General features: G+C 39.8%; 1 protein-coding gene and 1 non-coding gene across 6 annotated transcripts in view; both read left to right on the forward strand.

Annotated features, from left to right (window-relative positions):
- Positions 1-20334, forward strand: part of ATRN (attractin) — a 145734-nt gene that overhangs the window by 14078 nt on the left and 111322 nt on the right. The window lies entirely within an intron of this gene.
- On the forward strand, positions 3132-3279 carry LOC142423694 (small nucleolar RNA SNORA48). The gene has a single exon (XR_012779297.1). It is a non-coding gene; the product is annotated as a small nucleolar RNA SNORA48 (small nucleolar RNA).

Here is a 20334-nt window from a genome sequence, read left to right on the forward strand (position 1 = left end):
TCTATTTCCCCATCCTTATATATATACCCACTTTTCTATTGACTATCCTCCAGGGAGGACGTTATGTAGATCACTGTAATCAGTTCCCCCTTTCCACCCCACCTTCCCTCCACCCTCCTCGTATCTCCACTCTCACCACTGTTTCTGAAGGAATCATCTGTCCTGGATTCCCTGTGTTTCCAGTTCCTATCTGTACCCATGTACAGCCTCTGGTCTAGCCAGATTTGTAAGGTAGGATTGGGATCATGATAGTGGGGTGGGGAGTGGGGAGGAAGCATTTAAGAACTAGAGTGGGGGTGTAAGTCAAATGCTTACAGACATATCCTCCCTGAAGGCAATCTCTGCCAGACTACCATCTCATCCCACCACAGGGGTGGACCTGTTCCCTGCTGCTGGGGACAATGGATCACTTCTCCCTAAGACTTGCGACCATTAGCTTGGTTCCTGTAGGGGGAGTTCACACCCTACTGATAATAGTCTCAGTTGAGCCAGGGAACAGACCAAACCGGCTCTGTGATATCCAAAGTTGAGCTGCTATCCTAAATCTAGGATCCGCCTGTCTTGTCACATGTATACCCCAATTCCTCCTTCCTATTGTGTGTATGTCCCAAGACCACCCCCTCTCATTGCTGTATAACCTATAGTGCAATCCCTTCCTGTGACGCATGTCTTCACTTGTAATTAGTGGGCTTGCAAGCCCCCAAAGGCCTGGGTTAGGAATAGGGGTGGACTCTTGCTGGTCCTTCTCCTCTCCTCTCTTCCCCCCCTCTCCTCTCCCATCCTCTCCCATCCTCTCTCCCTTGTTTCCTTTCCCTTTCTCCTTCCCTTCCCTCTCTCCACATGGACCACCAAGTGGGGCTGAGGTGAGCAATGCTACCATAAAATGTCTCTGATTCCTTAATCGCAACATCTCCTCTATCTCTCATGCTCTTGATGACTTTAATATAATATACTTATATATATCAACCATACAATTGTGCTTACTGAACCCGTGATTAGTGGTGGTGGGGGTGCTGACTTCCCCCAACTCATACCACACTAGAAGAAAGTTGTATGTTTCATCATTGCTACACGGCATCCTGACTGGCTTATCTCCACCCCGTGACACTTATGTAAGGGTATGTGCAGTTGCCTACAGATGGGCTTTTGGTCCCCAATCTGCATTCCCCACTCAGTCACAATGATATGATTTTTTCTTTGTTGCCTGATTCCTGATCCTTCAGCACCTCGTGATCACACAGGCTGGTGGGCTTCTTCCATATGGGATTTGTTGTTTCTCAGCTAGATGGCCGCTTGTTTACCTTTAAGCATTTAAGACCCCAGACACTTTATCTTTTGATAGCCGGGCACCATCAGCTTTCTTCATCACATTTTCTTATATACACATTTCTTCAGCAGTTGTGTTGGGAAGGTGAGCATCATGGAATGCCAAGTTAATAGAACAAAGTATTCTTACATTACGGGCAGCTCTCCATTTCTATCCTGGCTTTAAACCATACAGAATACCCTTGCTTTGTTCAAATGATTGTCTTTTGGTTTATGTACAGATTCTATATGAGCACAATTAGCCATCTGAAATTCCCATTCCTAACAGTTATCTATAATGTACGATCCATATAGTTGACTACCTCTGCATAGTTAATAAAAACAAGTATACATCTTTTTAGTATTTTATGCTTTCAGTCAAGATCCATCTGATGTCTGCACTGTTATCTTCTCATTCCATATCCTCTTCTAAATCAGGCTTGAATTTCTTGACATTCTTTGTTGATGTACTGCTGCAACTGCTTTTGAATATTTTTAGCAAAATTTTACTTTGTATGTGATAGTGTATTGTTTAATAATTTCTTTATTCTTTGGGATTTAACTTTCTTTGGAATGAGCAGGAATATAGATCTTTACCAGTTGAGCATCCGGCTGAAAACCTTAATTAATAATTGGAACTTAGAGTGTATGAAGTATGAATCTAGGAAAATTGGAAGTAGTCAAAAATGAAATGGAATGCATGAAGATAACATTCTATGCATTAGTGAGCTGAAATGGATGAATACTGTTTTGAATCAGAAAATTTTATGGTTTTCATGCTGGAAATGAAATAATCAAGAGGAATGTTGTTGCATTCATCGTCAAAAAGGATATTTCAAGATCAATCTTGAAATACTGTCTGTGAAAGTATTATAGCTATCCCCATTCAAGAAAATCCAATCAATACAACTATTATTCAAATTTATGCACCAACCACTAAAGCTAGTAATGAGAAAATTGAATTTTACCAGTCTCTTCTGTCTGAAATTGATCAAACATGCCATCAAAATTTATTGATAATTATTGCTGATGAGAATGCAAAAGCTAGAAATAAAGAGGGAGAAGGTGGGGAGAAATGAGGAGCTGATACCAAGGGCTCTAGTAGAAAGCAAATGTTTTGAAATTTATGATGGCAACAAATGTACAAATGTGCTTGACACAATGGATGTATGTATGGATTGTGATAAGAGTTGTGCGAGTCCCCAATAAAATGATTAAAGGAAAAAAAGAAAAAAATAGAGCCTTGGTGATAGAAACAAAGCTGGATATCACATGATAGAATTTTGCAAGACCAACAACTTCTTCATTACAAATACTTTTGTCAGCAACACAAATGTTGACTGTAACACATGGACTTCTCCTGATGGAATACACAGAAATTAACTACTTCTGTGGATAGAGACTATGGAGAAGCTCAGTATTAGCAGCTAAAACCAGTGGTGACTGTGGAATAGACCACCTGTTGCATATGTACATTCACATTGAAGCTAAAGAAAATTAGAACAAGTCCACGAGAGCTAAGATACGATCTATCCTAAGCCAAAATGCTACCTATACGAGTCTTATCACACCTGAATTTCAAGGACATCTCAAGAACACTTTGACTTCATTGAACACCAATAACAGAAGACTGATGATCTGTGGGAGGGCATCAAGGATGTTATACTTGAAGAAATCAAACCGTCATTAAGAAGACAGGAAAGGAAAAAAAAAGATGAAGGTATATATCAGAAGAGACGCTGCAACTTGCTCATAATCATAGAGTAGCTAAGGCAAATGGAAGAAATTATTGAAGTCAAAGAGCTGAACAGAAAATTTCAAAGAGCAACCCCTGGCGATGGGCAAAGAGACAGACACCTGATTGATGGTAGTGCTTTTATATCAGTCAGGGGCAGAGCAGACTGGCAGTCCTTCATTCATCCTAGCTTGATGCCTAGATCGTGGCCAGAGCTGTTTCATGCCTAGGGCACAAAAAGAAAGAGAGCGAGAGAGAGAGAGAGAGAGAGAGAGAGAGAGAGAGAGAGAGAGAGAGAGAGAGAGAGAGAAAATTTCAAAGAGCAATTCGAGAAGGCAAAGTAAAATATTTTAAGAAAATGTACAAGGACCTAGAGTTAGAAAACCAAAAAGGACAAACATACAATATATTGTAAAAGAACTCAAGAAAATATTCAGGCCTCAAATTGCAATCTTAAAAGATTCTAGGGATAAAATATTGAATGATTCAGGACGCATCAAAAGAAGATGAACAGATACACAGAATCACTGTACCCAAAAGAACTACCAGTCAACCTTTCACCATTTCAGGAGGTAACATATGAGCAAGGACCAATGGCGCTGAAGGAATAAATCCAAGCTGTGGTGAAAGCATAGCCAAAAACTAGGCTCCAGGAATTGATGGAACACCATATTAAATATTTCAACAAGTTGATGAAGCGCTGGAAGCACTCACTCATCTATGCCAAGAGATTTGGGAGGCCGTTACTTGGAAGGCAGCTGATTGGTTTTGAATTGCTGACCTTGAGGTTAGCAGTCCAATTTGTAACCTATCACACTGATAGAGCTTTTATCAACACATCTAAATCTCAAAAGCATGGTGTTAGGTCAAAAAACATGTTACAGACTACTGATGCCTTTTTACAAAGGTTAGAAACATGATCATATTTAGGATATGAGATTTGTGAATAAGTACAGATATATAATAATTTTTTCTCAACAATTTAAACAACTTCCCAAACCTCCCAGTAGCGTCCACCCCTTTCCCCCCTCTTCTCCATCATGTAGAATGTTATCTTCCTCTTCACCCAATTTAACATTTGTCTGCCCTTCTAGCCTGTTTCTTCCCTTTAATTTCCATTCCCTCTCACCCCTAATAACTTTCTAAGTTTGTTTCTTTTGGCATGCAGCCCTTTATTTCAATTTTTTTCTTCTATATTAGTGGTTTCATACAATATTTGGACAAACATTGTGACTAATTTTACTCAGCACATAGTGGTCTCCACATTCTTTCATGTCATGCGGTATTTCATAGTTTCATCATTATTGAGCCATGGAGATGAGTTTAGTTCCAGACCTGAAGGGTGACTAATGGCCATAGTTTGGGGGATTCCAATAGTCTCTATCTGACCAGTAAGCCGATCTCTTCTGATTTTGAGTTCCATTTCACATTTTTCTTTTTTAAAGATAAATCATTTTATTTGGGTCTCTTACATCTCTTATAACACTATACATCAGTTGTATCAAGTACATTTGTACATATGTTGCCATCATCATTTTCAAAACATTTTCTTTCTGCTTGAGTCCTTGATATCAACTCCTCTTTTTTCCTTCCCTCAACCTCCCACCCTTGTGAACCCTTGATACAAATTATTGTTATTTTCATATTTTACACCATCCACTGTCTCCCTTCATCCACGTTTCTGTTGTTTGAGAGGTTGGGGGAGTGGGGCAGGTTTTTATGTCGATGGGTTCCACCTTTCCTCCCCCACCTTCCCCCTACCCTCATGGTTTCGCTACTTCCATTATTGTTTCTGAGGGGTTTAGCTGTCCTGGATTCTGTGTGTCCAGAGCTCTTATCTGTACCAGTGTACATGCTCTGGTCTAGCCAGATTTATAAGGTAGAGCTGGGGTCATGATGTTGAGGCGGGCGGGGGTGGAGTGAGGTGGAGAAGCCTTAAAGAACTAGAGGAATGTTGTATGTTTCATCCGTGGTATACTGCACCCTGGCTGACTTGTCCTTTTCTTGTGATCCTTCTGTAAGGGGATGTCCAATTGTCTCTAGATGGGCTTTGGGTCTCCATTCTGACCCCCTTCGTTTGCGACAAATGATTGCTTTGAGTCTTCTGATGCCTGGTACCTGATCCCATCGACACCTCGTCATCACATAAGCTGGTGTGCTTTTTCTATGTGGACTTTGTTGCTTCCCTGCTAGATGGCCACTTGTTTTATTTCAAGCCTTTAAGAGCCCAGGTGCTATATCTTTTAATAGCCGGGCACCATCAGCTTTCTTCACCACATTTACCTATGTGCCCATTTTGTTTTCCTCGATCCTGTAGGGAAGGTGAACATCACAGAATGCCAGGTTATTAGAACAAAGTGTTCTTGTGTTGAGGGAGGACTTGAGTAGAGGCCCAATGTCCATTTGCTGCCTTAATACTTAACCTATAAATGTATGTTCATCGAATTATATCCCTATCATATAATAATATATTTACATATATACATGCCTATATATCTCTATAAATGCCTTTTGCCTCCTTGTTTGTTCCTCTATTTCCTTTTACCGTCCTCCTGTCTCACTATCATGTTTGACCTTCACTTGGCTCTCAGTAATTCCTCTTGGCTACATTGCACTTGATCAAACCTCACCAAGCATTCTATGCTCTCCTCGCCATCGATTTTAGATCTCTTGTTGTTCCCTTGACCCTAGGTTTGTTGGTTCCCCCTTCATTTCTCCAATGTGATGTGTCGTTCCTCCTCTTTTCTCATGTGTTGCTCCCCCCACCCCCACCCCAACCATCGGTTCGTTGTTTTCTCCTCGGGATTGTAAACAATCCTGCCTATCTTATATAGATAGACATGGGGTGGGGTGCTATAAATAGTTCCAGGTCTGTCTGCTAGCCCTTATGAATATTTTCCGATTAGGTCTGATGAGGTGCCAAGCCCTGCCCATCCCCCCTCTCTCCCTGCCCCTGAGTCAGAAGTCTGGTTCCGGAATTCCTCCGGGACTTCGTTGTTTTGCTCCCCTTGCTGCTATTGCACTCCCACTGTGTATGGGGGCAGACTGGGCATAATTCCCACGTGCCATATCACATTTTTCTTCCTCTCTATCCAGAATCTTCTAATATCCTTTTCAGAGCAATTGGTAGCCAGGCACCACTGGTTCTTCTGGTCTTACAGCTGTGGAACGGATATTTGTCCACTCCATTAGTTCATTGAATTGTTTCCATGTATCCTTTGATTTTCATCACTCTTCTTTCCTCCAAACTGGGAGAGACTAGTAGTTGCACCTTGATGGCTACTTACAAGCTTTTCAGATCCTGGTTGTTACTCACCAAAGTAATATATATAATATTTTCATTGTGGACTGCTATGCTCATTGACCTTGGTGTCCTCTGAGCGTGTGACCTGCGCCACTAGACCCAATGATTGTTCTCTCAAGGTGTTTGGATGTGTCTTAATAGGTTTTCATAACTTTCAACTGTATACTCTACCACAGGGGTTCTGAAACTACAGCCCACGGGCCACATGCGACCCGCCAAGGAGATTTATCTGGCCTGCTGGGTGTTTTTGCCCCATTTTGGTTTTTTACTTCAAAATAAGATATGTGCAGTGTGCATAGGAATTTGTTCATAGGTTTTTTTTTTAAAACTATAGTCCAGCCTTCCAACGGGTCTGAGGGACAATGAACTGGCCCCTGTTTAAAAAGTTTGAGGACCCCAGCTCTACCACATTCATGGATGTATTTTTAGTAACTATATAGTACAGGAAGCCTCTGTCAAATCTATATATATTCATGAGAGACATTATATATCCCCATTCTCCCTCCGACATTTGTTTATACCTTCCATGGGTATCGATGCACCTATTCGTTGATCACAGTTAATACAGACTTGTGTATATAACAATATTTGCCTCTTTAATACTTGTAAACATCCCAATATCTCCCCCTGCCTCCATCATCTTTTTGCCCACTTCCTTATTATTTTATATTGCTTTTCCCTTTACCTAAGTTTGCTTCTGTCTGCCCTCTATCTAGTAATTTACCCTCTCTTCCTCTCCCACCCTAAGTAGTCATCAAAGAATGTCTCTTTTAGTATCAATAGGAATTTTTTACTATAGTGGTCTCATACAATATTTTCCCTTTTGTGATTGACTAATTTATCTCAGCACAATGTTCTCCAGGTTCATCTATGTGATGTAGTGGTTTCACAGGTTGCATAATCTTCCATTGTCTGTAGTTCTAGTCCTGATTTTGTGAAGAAGCACCATGTAATTTCCACAGGGGTTGCGCCATTATATAGACTCAACAGCAGTATATACGGGACTGTTCTGTCAGATTGACTAGAGAAACAAATTCAGTGACACCCATGTATGGGTAAGAAAGAGCTTTATATCAAGAAGCTTTATATATCAGGAAAACATCTGAGCCCTGTCCAACTCAAGTCCATACGTCTGATATTAGTTCATAAGTCCCACTTCAGACTCATGCAGCCACGTACAATGATGCAGATTGCAAGAGGATCACAGGCAGGTGGGTGCAAAGTCGTGTGGTTTCAATGGCAGTGGCTCTGGCAGGCCTGCGAGTGGCTCAGCAGCAAGAAGGTGAAGGCAGAGAGCAGGGGGAGGTTCCAAAGGCCATGCTCATAAAGAGGCACCATCAGGCTGTGACCTGATTGACAGCTTGAATACTGTCCCTACACTTTCATATATCTTCAAGCTGCCATGAAATTTTATAAGCACCACTGAGAGTTTCAGTCTCTCCACACCCTCACCAGCATTTGTTGTTTTATGTGTGTCAGATATTGCTCAAAGGAATATTATGTAGCACATGACTGTATTTTCAGATCATTTTAGATTGATATACCTTTATAAGAAATAATTACAGTATGATCATCTATTCCTTTGACCCCCTTTCCTTTAATAGTAACATTTTGAATAAATGTAGTGCAAGATTATAACAGGAAATTGACATTGTTCCTATTCAGATTTCACCAATTTTACTTACACTTTAATTTGTGTGTGTTTCTCCATAGAATTTTACACTAAAATATTTACATACTTAGTGGCAGTTTATGATACTTGAATGTTTTTCCCCTCAGCTTCCTATGACCATGAGAAACGAGCTCATCCTGGTGATGTATTTAAAACCTCAGCCGCTATCCCAAAGGCTCAAACCCTTGAGTTGTTTCATGGGGGAAAGATGTTGTCGTCTGCTTCTGTGACGATTACAGTCCTAGAGACCCAGCGAGGCCATTGGACTCTGTCTTCCAGGGTTGCTGAGTCCAAATTGACTCTGGCAATGGATTGTATGATCATGAGTGTTGACAATTTTCTTTTGGATTAACTAAATCCAAAAGAATGATTAAATAAATCATTATTACTATTATTAATACACAACTACACAAACCACAAACATGTAATACCCAGTTGTGTAAATACATTTAAAAGAAAATAATCTCTTATTGGGATGGATGGTACTTTTTGTTAACAAATCATTTTATTGGGGACTCTTACAGCTCTTTTTTTTTTCTTACAGCTCTTAATAACAAGCCACACATCAATTGTATCAAGCACATTTCTACATATTTTGCCATCATCATTTTCAAAACATTTTCTATTTGAACCCTTGGTATCAGCTCCTCTTTTCCCCCCTCTTTCACTCCCTAACCCTCCCTCCCTTATGAATTATTTTATTTTCAAAGATAAGTTATAAGTTAATTTTATTTCATATTTATATGTTAATTTTATTTTAATAGGATAATTTATAATTTAATTTTATACTACCACTGTCTCCCTTCACCCATGTTTCTGTTGTTCTTCCCACCTCTGGGGTGAGGGCTCTTTATTTATTTTTCAACCTGAAGACAATATTTCCCCAAATGAGACAAAGTTCAATTGAACTCCTATTCCTTTATTTTTCAGAGGGTAGAGGTAGTAAATGAAATCTTGTTGACATAAATATGAAGCAGATGTTAATGGAAGCAATTCTGTTGTAGCAATGTCTGTTAACTGCTCTCCTCTTAAGTTATGTGCCAAAAGTCTCGTGGTAATCTTTCATCAAAGTTTTTTCTTCAGTATCTACCTTCAGTTGGGTTGTAAGATAAAATGGAAACCACCTTTCATATAGATTTGTTAGCTCAGTCATTGGAATCATTTAATTTCTCAATGTGGGTACATATATTTGGAATTATACTCTGTAGGTAGGGAGCCTTGGTGATAGAGTGATTATGAGTTGTGCTGCTGACCACAAGGTCGGCTGTTCAAAACCATCAGCCATTCCCTGGTAGAGAGATGATGTTTTCTACTCCTGGAGGGAGTTGGAACCCCACAGAGACAGTTGTGCTCATTGCTGGCTGTCCTCTAGGGTAGCTGTGAGCTGGAATCAACTTGATGAAAATGAGGCTTTGTTGCTTGTTTTCCCTTTGTGGGGACCCTGGTAGTGTTTTCATCCTGCAAGCAGATGGGCTGAAGGTATGTCTTGTCTTTTGCCAGATGGGAAGATCTTACTTAAGACTGTGTAGGAAGGCAAGGAAGACCTGGTGGTTTTCCTCAGCCAGATTCATTTTGGGAAAGAGTACGTGGAAGGTACTGTTTGGAAATTGATTTTGTTTGAACTAGCCAGACCTTGAACCTCTTGGAAAGTTTTCACCTGTGAACCCAGTTCACTTTGAGCACGCTGGAGTATATACTTAGCTGTAAATTTTTTGGATGAAAACATTCCAATTTTGAGTCCCCAGGTGTCCTTAAAAAGCTCGCTGCCATCTTTCCTGGTCGGGTATTGTAGGTCTTTCTCACTCCGTCTGATAAGTAGGAAATGGCATGTGGCTGATTTTTTTCAGGGAAGCATCTTTTCGTGTTTAAAGGCTGTTGGATTTTCTTTTACTTGAATTTCCTTTTCTTACTTTTTGTCCATTTGTGTTTTGGATTATTTATCTTTTTTTATAAAAAGTTTTTTATAGGAGTTCTTCATATAGTCTGAATTTGAATACTGAGACTATATATAAAGCAGTGATCTTCTCTCTTGCTTTATCCACCACCACCACCCCACACACAGTTATTTTTTGCAAATAAACAATTAGATAAAGAACAAGAAGGGGCAAATCTTGCAAGCAGAAGAATTCTGATTAATATTAAATAGAAACTACCCCCTAAAGGAGGTAAAACTTAATTTTTCTCTTATGCTCCCTTTGAGTGACTCGGCTTCATGATTCTCCCCTAAATAATAGAAAGGAAACGTTGCAGGGAAGAAACCTGACAAAAACATTATCTAACAAGATGATTAGGACTAAGCGCACAGTGGTAATGCATATTGATAGGATGTGGTTAGGATGAACTAGCACACTTGTGGTGTTTTCTCCCACATGCCAAAATTTCAATCTAATCTAATATCAGGCAAACCCAAATTGAGGAACATTCTACAAAATGCTGATGGTACCCCTCAAAACTGTCAAGGTTATGAGAAATGGGGAAGACTGAGGAACTGTCACCCTCAGAGGAGACTAATGATAAATAAGTGCATTGTGGCATCCTGATTGGATCTTGGAACAGAAAGGGAACATGAGTGTAAACGAAACATGGAAATGTGAATAAAGCCTAGAACAATGGTTCTCAACCTGTGGGTCACAAAACCCCCTTTGGGGGGGTCGAATGACCCTTTCACAGTGGTCGCCCGATTCATAACAGTAGCAAAATAACAGTGATGAAGTAGCAACGAAATTATCTAATGGTTGAGGGGTCACCAACACATGAGGAACTAACTGTGTGAAAGGATCGCGGCCTGAGGAAGGTTGAAAACTACTGGCCTAGAGTTTAGTTAATAAGATATCAATCTTGATTTCTTATTTTTAACAGAAGCACCATGGCAATTTAATATGTTCACCTAGGACAAACTAGGGTAAAGAAAGAGTCCTGGTGCTGCAGTGAGTTAAGCTTTGGATCGTCCACCACAAGGTGAGAGGTTTAAACCCACCACCAGCAGGTATGCTGAAGAAAGATGAAGTTGTCAGCTCCTGTAGAAATTTACCGTTTTGGACACCCTAAGGAGCCTTTTCCACTCCATCCTATAAAGTCACTATGAGTCAGAATCAACTAGATAGCAGTTGGTTTGAGTTTAGGTGAATACATGAGAAGTCCTTGTCTACTTTTGAGACCTTTTTATTAACTGAAAATTAGTCCAAAATAAAATGTTTGAGATAAAAAGTTGAAGGGACCTAAGACATTCTTTTATGTACCATTAAAACTCGCTGCCATTGAGTCAATTCTGACTCATAGTGGCACTATAGGCAGAGTAGAACTGGCTCTGGTTTTCTGAGGCTGTAAATCTTTGCTAGAGCAGAAAACCTTTATCTTTATCCCAAGGAGTGACTAGTGGTTTCAAACTGCTGACTTTGTGGTTAGCAGCCCAATGTATATTTAGTTCCATACTGTCTTAATTATCTTACTTGAGATATCAGATCTCCCCTTCTCCCCATGCTCTTCTTATTTGTCTTGGTGGTTCTTAGTTGTAATCTAGTGCTGTTAAAAGGTGTGTAACTTCAAGAGTGGGGAGGAGCTCAGTACCAGCCCAAAGCGGATGCCAGTGAGGTGGATATTGCACTTACCTCCACTCTCCAACCCTTTTCTACCAGTTCTGACACCAGCTGTCCTTCACACAGCACGTTCTTTTCTGCTGGGTTTATTCATTGCAATGGCTGCAGATCTCATGACATAGACCATCTTCATAGTGATGGGGTGTATTAGGGAAGCACGCAGGATTAGGATCAACTTGGAAGTAACAGAACAACTTGGGAAAAGGGTTACCATTTGTCAGTCTGGATGGTTTCTAGCCAAGACAGTGCTCAGCTTTCTCTGGGCCATGCCTTCAGGCAGGTCTCTTTCTTGGTCAGGCCTCAATCTCAGCCTGGCTTCTCCTGGGTCTTGTTTTGGCCAGGTTAGTAGGTCCTTCTCTTGGTCTTGCTAACCTCCTCTGCCCTCTGTCCTGCCTAGGAAAATGTTACACCTCTAATTCCACTGACAAGAGCCCAGAAGCATCCCACTATTCCTGCAAACCTCTTGCCTGAAGGCACTCAGCTTTCTCAATGCCTGGGTCAGCAGCCCATCACAGCCATCTTACATTGGTCTCCTGGTCTGCTGTGCCCTGCTACCACTCTCACTATTTCAGTGTTAAACAGCTCTCTCCATCGCCTGGACCTAGAAGGTGCTCACTGCAGGGATCCTTGTGTCCAAGGAATAGACTCTCGTCACTTTATTATGGTAATGAGGTTCCCCTCAACTTCTATGGGGTTGGTTCTTTTATAAGCCTACGTCTCCAACCAGGACCATAGTAAATCACAGTCACCTAATTTACATAGCAAATGGTCTGACTGCAAGGATTTACTCACCTTATTTGCACAGTGACTGGTCCAACCTCTTTGCAATATTATGATCTAACAAATCATTTTGACAGGGCTATAAGCACAGGGGGCTTAAAAAAGTTCAGTTCATGGAAAAATTTTACTTTCTTTCAAATCCATTTTTCCATAAATTTTTGAAGCCCCCTTGTAGAAAGACAATTGTTACCCTGCATTGACCCTTTGCGCTTCTAATTGCAACAAACATCCTATTGAGAGTTTGATGGGCATTTTATCCAATATTGAGATCCCATCCATTGCTATCTTGCTTCTAACCCTTAGCAACCCTCTAAGATAGAGAACTTCTCTTTAAGGTTTCCAAGACTTATAAATCTTGACAGGAGCAGACAGCCTCATTTTTTTCCCCATGGAGCTCCTGGCCAGTTTGACCTACCCATCTTGTAGTTAGCAGTTCAGTGCTTAACTCACTGTACCACTAGGGCTCCTTATAATGAATTCAGCCAGGAAAAATTTGTCATCTGTATGACATAGTCTTCCCATGCAAAATAATATTTTACATTCTTTAGTTTTTGTCATTTATAGTTTTTAATACATTCTTTTTTTATTTTGACATTTTAATTTTTTTATTTATGACATTTTTGTAAGCTGGGAAACAGAATCAAACAGCCAGCTACTTCTGTAGCTCCAGGTTGTCTTCTGGCCTTCAGCAGGATGACAATACAAGATGCTAAGTGAAAGGGCTCTAAATAACCTCTAGCATTTTCATTAGGAAGCTGCCTAAACTCCAGTCCTTGAGGGCATGCTGTAAGAAGCATCTGCTCCACAAAGGGCAGAGAGCCCCAGTTACGTGCTGGCTGGCATTTTGGTGACACAGATCAGGGCTGAGTATGGGCTGGTCAGCAAAGACAATGTTTTCGAGGTGGCTTCTTCAATACATTCTTATACATTTTTTGTTAATCCCTGGATATATATATATATATATATATATATATATATATATATATAGTGCACATTGTGTTTGGTAGAGGGTCAATGAAAATGAGGGAAACTCTGAATGAGATGAATTGATACATTGACCACACAATGAACTTAAGTATAGCATAGATCATGAAAGTCGCACAGGACTGGGTACCATTTCATTCTGTAATATATAGGTCTTCCCATGCAGAATACCATTTTATTTTTCTTTGTATTTGTCATTTATATTTTTAATACATTCTTAGAACTCTTTTTTAATTCCTGGGTTTATAATTTTGGTGCTATTACTAGAACTTTAGGAATCCTGGTAAAGTGGGTTATGTGTTGGACTGCTAGCCACAAGGTCACTCTGTTGGAAGGAGAAAGATGAGGTTTTCTGCTCCTGTCATGATGTGCAGTCTTGGAAATCCAATGGGGAAGTTCTGTTCTATCCTATAGAATGGTTGTGGATCAGAATTGATTTGATGGCAGTGAGATTTTTTTTGAGTACTAAAACTCTAATTATAAATTATCATTAGGGGTCCTGATGGTGTAGTGGTTAACGCGTTGGGCTGCTAACCACAAGTTAGACAGTTGAAACAACAACCAGCTGCTCCAAGGGAAAAGATGGGACTTTCTACTCCCATAAAGAATGTCCTTATGGTGGTGAAAATATATGTAATAAAACATTTGTCAGTTTAAGAGTTCCTACATGTATAACTCAATGACACTTTTTACGCTCTTCAAATAGCGTGGTGCCACCCCTGTCTTTTTCATTATAACAGCATTCATTTTATTTTGATTTCATGTTCCTAATGACTTGGTATTGAGTATCTTTTCATGTGCTGTGCGCCACTTGTATGTCTTCTCTGGATAAGTGTGTTCCAGTACTTTGCCCAGGTTTTCCTTTGGGTTGTTTGTCTTATTGAATTATAGGAGTTCTTTATAATATTCTTGATGCAAACCCTTATCAAATATATGATTTGAAAATATTTTCTTCCTTTGTAGAGGCTACACAAGTTTTAAATTTTAATGCAGTCCTGTATCTAACCTTTCTTTGGTTAGTAAATCCAAGATCTTGATGTCTACATTTTATATTTGACAATGTTGGTAGCCCTGGTGGCATAGTCGTTACACAATTCAGGGAAACGGCTCATGTGGTTTTAAGGATTGGCAAGCCCCAAGCCAAGGGGCCAAAGACATCAGGGTAGACACTTTTTATCTTGTATAACGGCAGAGGCTGATGAACCCAGGATCAGCAAATTAGACAGGCTGCTGAGGCTCATGAATCAAGATTAGTAGGCAACACAGCAAGCCACTATCTCAAGTTCAAAGAATGGTGGCCAGTTGATGAAGAGCCAGATGCAGGATTCAGATTGAGCAAAAGCCAGAGAACTTTGCCAGAACATCCATGTTTATTGTATGCAGGCCATACCTCTGATAAAAGCCCCTTTCCACTCATTGGTTGCACACAGCAGATCTCGTCATGGATATGATTGCATTATCAGAAATCTTATGAAGGATGACTATATGATTACTCAACTGCCAGCCTGTATTGCAATTGCCAACCTGTATTGAAATTGGTAGCCCAAGCAAAGTTGACACTACCGTAGCTGTCACAATCTTCCCTGTCACAAGTAAAGGCACAGCATGTTTGGTAGAGGGGAAACGAAAAACAGGGGAGCTGAATGAGATACATGGACACAATGACCACAACAATGAAGTCAAGTAGAGTGTAGATCAGGGGTCCTCAAACTTTTAAAACAGGGGGCCAGTTCACTGTCCCTCAGACCCGTTGAAGGACTGGACTATAGTTAAAAAAAAAACTATAGTTAACAAAAAACGAACAAATTCCTATGCACATTGCACATATCTTATTTTGAAGTAAAAAACAAAACGGGGCCAAAACACCTGGCAGGCTGGATAAATGTCCTTGGCGGGCTGCAGTTTGAAAACCCCTGGCATAGATCATGGAAGTCTCACAGGACTGGGCACCATTTCATTCTGTAACACGTAAAGTCTCCATGAGCTGAGACCAACTTAACAGAAACTAAATACCTAAACAAAGGCACCAGAGGGGTGGGACTGATCATAGGATATTTGAAGAACAGCAAGGTGATCTGACTTCTGGGTGAGGGTAAAGGTTGACATTCTTCATAGTTAGAAAGCCACGTCAGAAGTTTAGACTTCGTTCCATTGTCTGTTCAGTACAATTGTAAATATTTGACCAAGTAGTAGCATGGTACCTTTGGTACTTTAGGAATGTTGTTCTAATTGTGGACTGTTTAATAGACTGTGGGCAGGTTTCAGAAGTTGTGAAGTAAGGCGATGGCAGTAAATGCATTGTGGATTGACTTGGGCCTGGGTTATCATGTAGCACTGGGCATGGGGAGGAAGAGATAAATTAAGGAAGCCTTTGGTAACAAATGTATTACATGTTAGCCATACATTTGATGCAAGGCATAGGTAGAAGACTTTAAAGGTGGCGGCAACATTTAAGTCTGGGAGAATGGGGCTCTCATCATTTTGAGTGGACTATAGTCCCTCAATGGGAAGAGATTTCCCTCATAAGATTAAACAAATAACTCAAATGACTGTTTTTGGATGCGCCAGCAAACCTAGAAAAAGCAGGAGCCAAGTGCACTTTGTTTCAGAACTGTTTGTCCTTGACCCCAGGTTTCTTTGCAGAGTTGAGTTTGTTGGATCTAGAACTTCCACTCTTTGCTGCACTAATATTATTCTAGTCCCTGAGTTTTTATTTCTATTTAGAAAAAATATAATACAATCTTTGTATGTTTCTACAAAGGAATGTATAACATAAAATATTGGACCTCTTTTGTCCTTGAACCAAACTATGTCCATAAGGTACGTCTTCTTCTGACAGGATAGCACAAGCGTTCTTTGAGTAAATGCTCTATCTTCAGTTTGTTCTTTAGCTTCTGAAATGCTCTTCTCAACAGACTTAAGAAGAATTTTTCTTGGGCCTTTTTTGGTAGTAAACCTTATTTCTAATAAGAGATTGAGAATTTTTGTTGTAAAACTGTTGAAATTGATATTGCTAGTTGTTAGGCGGCAAATAATGCATGAACATCTCTGATGTTTTCGACTTTGGAGATGAAACGATAAATAAGATAGGACCCTGAGAAAAGAATGGTAGTCATGATTTGGTCAAATTCTCTCTCTATGGCAGTTCATATTGGACCACATGAAAAATCCTAGGACAGAATAGGCATCAGTCATCACAGCACACAAAGGACATTTAGCACAGCTTCCAGAGCTCCCAGGGATGTTTGAATTGAGATTTGAAAGGATGGTAGAAGTTTGGTAGGTAGGGAAGCAAGAAGGAAGGAAGAAGAAGAGTCATTCTAGACAGTTGTTCATATTGTTCATGCTATTAGGAAAGTTCCGACTCATAGTGACCCTGTATACAACAGAGTGAAACTCTGCATGTCCTTGCACTGCACTGTCCTCATGATTTGTTCCTACGTTTGAGCCTATCGTTGTGGTCTCTTGCACCATTCCATCTTGCTGAAGGTTTTCCTCTTTTCTACTGACCTCTATTAAGCATGATGTCTTTCTTCTGAGACTAGTCTCTCTTAATAACATGGCAAAACAGATTTTTTTGTTCTTCTGGCAATCTATCAAACCAAAATCAAACTCACTGCCATCAAGTCAGTGCTGACTCATAGCATGGATTCCCAGACTGTAACTGTTTACAGGAGTAGAAAACCCAGTCTTCTCCACAGAGCTGCTGGTGGTTTCAAACTGCCAACCATGCGGATCGCAAGCCAACACGTAATCATTACACCACCAGGTATATTTATTTTTTTCACCAGCACCATAATTCAAGTGTATCAGTTATAGTGTGGTCCTTCTTATTATACTGTAGTCTTCCTTATTCATTATCCATTTTACACATGAACTATGAAGTGATTTTGATCTGGTCCCCCCTTTGTTTTCAAAATGACATCTTTGCCCTTTAACACTTTGAAGAGGTTTTCTTGACTGTTGCTTCCATGGGTGTTGATTGTAGATCCCAGTAAAATGAAATTCTTGATTTCAGTCTTTTCTCTGTTTATCATACTATTATTGCTTATTGGTCCAGTTCTGAGAATTTTTATTTTCTTTATATTGAGGTATAATCCACACCAAAGGTGAAGTCTTAGGTCTTCATGAAGTAGGTTATGAGTTGTGCTGCAAGGTCAGCAGTTTGAAACCACCAGTTGTCCTGTGAGAGAAAATGGCACCTTTTCCCCCTTTTTGTACAGTTACAATCTCAGAAACCCACAGGCGCAGTTCTACTCTGTCCTGTGGGGCTGCTATGAGTCTTATTGACTGAATGGTAGTGATTTTTTCTTTCATTTTTAGCCAGCAGGGTTGTGTCATGTGAATATCGTAGTTTGTTCGTGAGGCTTTCTCCAGTCCTCACGCTTTATTTTTCTTCAAATAGTTCAACTTATCAGATTATCTGCTCAGCAAACAGATTGTATAAATAGAATGACAGGACACAACCTTGACATGCTTTTTCCTGACGCTAAGCCATTCATTATCCCATTGTTGCTCATGAGCACAATGAAGTGTTCTGGAAAGTCTGCTTTTCACATTGTTATCTGTAATTTTTTTATAATTCACACAGCCAAAGACATTTGAATAGTCTATAAAACACAGGTAAGCATGTTTCTAGTATTCTCTGCTTTCCACCAAGATCCAGCTGGCCTCAGCATTGATCATCCTTGTTCCTTGTCCTATTCTGAATCTAGCTTGAATAATCATTAGTGTCACCATAATCATATTTGTGTGTGACATTAATGATACTTACTCAGCACCTTCTGCATCATTCTGTGGGGTCGCCTTTCTTTGGAACGAGCACAAATATGATCTCTTCCAGTTGGTTGACGACTATCTTTCAGATTTCATGGCACTGACCAGTGATCATCTCTAGTGCTGCTTTCATTTGTTTGAATATTTCTTTTTTTTTTTTAGCCATTTTACTAGGGGCTCATACAACTTATGACAATCCATACATATATAAAGCACATTTATACATTCAAATTATTATTTTGTCATATCTTACACTGTCCAATGTCTCCCTTCACCCACTTTTCTGCTGTCTGACCCCCTGGGAGGAGGTTATATGTAGATCCTTGTAATCGGTTCCCCCTTTTCACCCCACTCTCCCTCCACCCTCCTGGTATCACTACTCTCACTGGTCCTGAAGGGATCATGCGCCCTGGATTCCCTGTTTGACTATTTCAGTCGGCAGTTTATCAGTCTTGGCGCCTTGTTTTGCACCCGAGCTTTCGTGCAGCTTGGCCTGCTTCCATCCTTGACATTGATTCTTGAGCATATGCTTCCTCCTGAAATGGTTGAATGTCAACCTTTTTTCAAAAATCATTTTATTGGGGTTCATACAACTCTTATCACATCCAGACATGCCTCAGTTGTGTAAAGCACGCTTATACATTGGTTGCCCTCATCATTTAAAGCACACACACATTTGTTGCCCTCGTCATTCTCAAAACACTCGCTTTCTGCTTGGGCTCCTGAAATCAGCTCCTCATTTTTCTTCAACCATTTCTTTTGGGTACAGTGATTCTTTATTTCTTTAACCTTCTGATGCTTCCTACATTGTTGAATGTTTTTTCCCGTAGAATCTTTCAATAGTGCAACTTTGAAGCTTGATTTTTCTTCTTCACTACTTTCAGTTTGAGAAGTGCTGGATGTGTGCGTTCCTTTTGGTTTTGTAACGTCAAATCTTAGCACATTTTATTATAATACTTTATTTGGCTTCTTGAACCGCCTTTTGAAAATTTCCATTCAGTTCTGTTTACTTCGTTTCTTTTATTCTCTTCAGCTACTCTAGGTTCAGGAGCAAGTTTCAGAATTTCTTCTGACATCTATTTTGATCTTTTCTTCCCCCCCCCCCACCTCTTTAAATCATTTTATCCGGAGCTCTTATATGTATCATAATATTCCATAGTTCAATCACATCAAGCAGTATTGTACAATTGTGAACCACAATTTTTAAAATTGCTATTGTGTCTTTGTAATAATGACCTTTGCTTTCTTCATACAAGAAAGCATCTTGTATGATGATTTATTCCACTACTCATCTGGTCTTTGGTCATTAGTGTTCAGTGTATCAAGTCTTTCTTGAGATGATCTCTAAATTCAGATGAGGTAGTCACACTAGTGGCTTGCATTTGGCTGCAATGCTAGAAATTGTGCCACATGTATTTTATTGCCAACAGGTTTGCCTATGATGGACAGATTTCAGTAGAGTCTGTAGACTAAAGTAGATGAAGAATAAGACAGTTCTTTAAAAATTGACCAATGCAAACCTCATGAATCACAGCAAAATCTCTTTTGATAGCATATCAGAAAATGAGTCCTTCAGGTGGAAGGCCCTTACATACAACTGGGGAGTAGTTGCCTCTTCAAGGTAGCACTGACTTCAATGGTGTGCATGCAGTAAACCTCTAAGGGCCTTCATTTGCTGATATGACAATTCAAAATGAGATGATGTAACAGCTGTAAGCAAACATAGAATTATCATTGAAGATTTCAGCACTCCACTTGCAGTAATTGATATAGCAACAACGACAGAAAGGACGAATGTAGATGCTTTGTATACACTGTCAGTCAATTTGACATATTTGACATTTAGAGAACATTACATATACACACACACAAAGGCAGATATCGCTTTCAGGTGTCCTTAGAACATTAACAAAGATAGACCATGTGATTGCTCATAAAAGACGTCTCAATACATTGGAAAGAGTTGAAGTTATATAGAGTACGTGTCTTAACCATAATGGATTTAGAACAGAAGTCAGTAACTAAAGGATCGCTTTAAAAATCCCCCCCCAATTTTAGAAACTAGGCAACATATTTCTAGATAACATGTATCAAAAGAGAAACAGCAAGGGAAATTAAAAAACACTTTGAAATGAATGAGAATATAAGCACAGTATATTAAAATTTGTGGAATATAATTGAA

Source organism: Tenrec ecaudatus, chromosome 12 (assembly GCF_050624435.1).
Source record: "Tenrec ecaudatus isolate mTenEca1 chromosome 12, mTenEca1.hap1, whole genome shotgun sequence".
NCBI lineage: Eukaryota > Metazoa > Chordata > Mammalia > Afrosoricida > Tenrecidae > Tenrec > Tenrec ecaudatus.